Source organism: Lygodium microphyllum, chromosome 28 (assembly GCF_053477565.2).
Source record: "Lygodium microphyllum isolate KBCC chromosome 28, Lygodium_microphyllum_v1.1.10, whole genome shotgun sequence".
Classification (NCBI taxonomy): Eukaryota; Viridiplantae; Streptophyta; class Polypodiopsida; order Schizaeales; family Lygodiaceae; genus Lygodium; species Lygodium microphyllum.
In genome coordinates this window covers 56,471,598-56,474,920 of record NC_141162.1, presented here as the reverse complement: position 1 = coordinate 56,474,920, position 3,323 = coordinate 56,471,598, and positions in this window count along the sequence as shown.

Here is a 3,323-nt window from a genome sequence, read left to right as displayed (position 1 = left end):
AGAGAGATGACAAGTGGATTGATAGGTAAGGCTCTATGGACACTATCATGGTGCAATGGTGAGTGCAGGTTGCCACCATGGATAATAAGCGTGGTATCAGGCAAAGAGACAAAGGTGGTTGATAGGCAAGGAAATGATGGAGATCTTGCACAATACCAAAGGGGGGTAACTATTTTGGTGTTTCTTTTTGGGCGAGGGAGAATTTCCCTCCCACCCTCTGCCCCCATGGCCATTTGCTGCTGCTGCTTCTTCTTCTTCTTCTTCTCCTCCTCCACCACCTTCTCCTTTTTCTCCTCCTTCTTCTTCTTCTCTTTTGTTTACACTTTGCTCTCTTTCTTTTATTATTTCCTCTCCTTCCTCTTCTCTTTCTTGTTCTTTTTCTTGTTTTCTTCTTTTTCTCTCCTTTTTCTTCTTTCGTTATTCCTATTCTTATTCTCCTTCTCCTTCTCCTTCTCCTCCTCCTTCTCCTTCTCTCCTTCTTCTTCTTTTCGCTCCTTCTTTTTCTTTTACTTCTTTCTCTCTTCTTAACCACTAATTAGAGTTCTAGAAAATACAACGATTTCTTGAATCCAATGACAACCATGAATAAATCCAAAACCATTCCAACTTTTTTAAATTGTAAAATAAAAAGATAAAATCAAACAAACAAAGTAAAGTAGATGATTCTTACTAACAAAAAATTGCAATCTTCCTACCAATAAAATTTACTCCCTTCATTAATGAATTCAAATCCTAATTAAATATTTGCATTTCATAGTGGGCCTTTCTGCATCTCTCCTATTTCAAATGTGTAATACACGATGACTTCATGGTCGATGTGTCCTTGGTCTCAACAACAACACAACCAAAATGTTGTGCTACATGAGCTCAACTTATTGGCATGTTCGACACACTCTTATTCCTTCAAGAGCTTTGATGCATGAGAATCAATGACTATCTCTCACGTAGTCTCTTGCACACAAATGCAACCATTTGTTTATAATGAGTGGCATGGCCGTCCTTCAATCCCATGAAGGATGCACTTTGCACACTCCATGATCCAAATGAGTGTCCATTCGACTCTCAACCCTCTATGACCTCCACATGTGAAAGAGAAGCATGGGGATACAAGAGAGTGCTAAGAGAGATGACAAGAAGAGCTTCACCCTCTTAGTCCCTCACCCTCGTTCTCTCACTCTCTTGCTCTCAATCTCTCACTCTCACCCTCACTCTCTCATGGTAAAAGTAAGAAAGCAAGTTCACAAAGTTGTCATACACATGAATACCTTGCTCTATTCATTCTCACCCTTTTAATACATGAATTTTAGAGTTAGGTTTTTTCCATCTCTCTTGGGCATCCAATTCACTTTTGGGCCACAAGATTGGTCATCTCTTATTGCATGATTTTCCTATGGTGAGAGCGAACTAGAAATTTTGCCATTTTTCCACGGAGCCTATGCTATCATTACAAGTTGCATGGAATCATGCCAAGCTTGTGGATTCACATAATAAATCAATACAATTGTTTCAACCTAGTGCTTCATACACATTATGTTGTGGCTAATAATCCAAAAAATTAGGCTCCTTCCTTATGCTTGTTTGCTAGCACATTGCATACTGCTCACTTTTTACAACTAATACTATTTTTCAGGAGAGAGAGAGAGAGAGAGAGAGAGAGAGAGAGAGATGTGTTGATAGGTGAGAGTACCAATACTCAATGGTTCTGATAATGCATGCTTTGATTTATTGGGCCGCTTTGATTGTACATTGCTTTTACATTCATATTGACTTATTTTTTCAAGAATTTTTTTCATGTCTTGATGATAAATTTAAGGGTAGATATATGTTACATTTGGCTAGCTTCCTTTCAAGGAATGTCTAACAAGTTAGTACAAAATATATAAAGCATGATTGGGTCTATGAGAAGTAGTCTTATAGAAAATACTTTTGTTGGCATGACATTTTAGGTTCATTATAGTAAGTATTTATGACAAAATATATCTAACCATAAGTCTTTTTTGCACATAGCTAGAGAGAGAGAGAGAGAGAGAGAGAGAGAGAGAGAGAGAGAGAGAGAGAGAGAGAGAGAGAGAGAGAGAGAGAGAGAGAGTTTGTACATGTGTATGTATTTGTTTGTGAATTCAAGTGATATTAAGAGAGTGTTTTAAAATCTATTGCTTAGTAGTTACAAAGCCTTTTTAATCTCATGCATGTGTGTATGTGTTTATACAACTATTTGTACACATAAATAAACTCTTAGCTATGACATCCACCATGAAACTACAAAACCTTTAAGATTTTTCAAAAAATATTTTGTAAATATATGTGCCCACACATATGTGGATTGAGATATGCAAAATTAATGGTATTGGTAATTCCCTCACATCGTAACCCTCATTTCACCCTCCTAAAGTTTAGCATATCTTTCATAGACTCAAAACTTACACCTAAAATGAGTTCTAAGTTGCTGATAAAGACAATATTCATGCATGCAACTTGAAACAAATCCAACTTTGAACATTTGATAACCTTAAAGCGCGTGCACACACACACACACACACACACACACATCCAAGTTTGAACATTTGATAACTTTAAAGTACATATGATTTGCACACACAAACATCCTCACACACACACACACATCCAATTTTGAACATTTGATAACCTTAAAGCACATATCATTCACACACACACATTGTTTAAAAGAATATATCTTATAGAGGATATTAATTATAGAATTGTGTCATATATAATATATGTTTTATCTTTTACAAAATAAAAAATCTAAATTATTTCAAAAAAAATCAATTGATATCTTAAGTATTTATTGTTACTTTTGTTTATTACTTCATTCTCTAATCTTTAAGGCATTTTATCATCATCCATAATATTACCATCGAATATATTTTTAGCCTTTAGATATTATTTCAAGTAAAAGACCATCTTATATAAATAGTAATGATAATTCTAACAAACAAGAATTCATCCAATCACAAACTTTGAAATAAACATTGTAATCACAATCAACAAGAGGAGATACATTAGATTTGTAGTGATCAAGGTGAGAAAAAAATTATAGATGGAACATTCACTTGATTCATTGTGCTTAAACAAAAGGTACTAGATGGTGAATGACCGAGTTTATTTCTTGATTGAAGGTTGTGAGAATACACCTTGCGATGGTAACTTGTTTGGTCAAAATAAAGAAAATGTGGAAATTTATATGCTTAAGAGTGCAAAAATATTAGCCATGTTGACCAATACCTAAATGAAAAGAAATGAAGGTCAAGTAAAAGAAAAGGCTTTAGAAAAGCAAGGTGAAATTAAAGATGGAAGGGGCT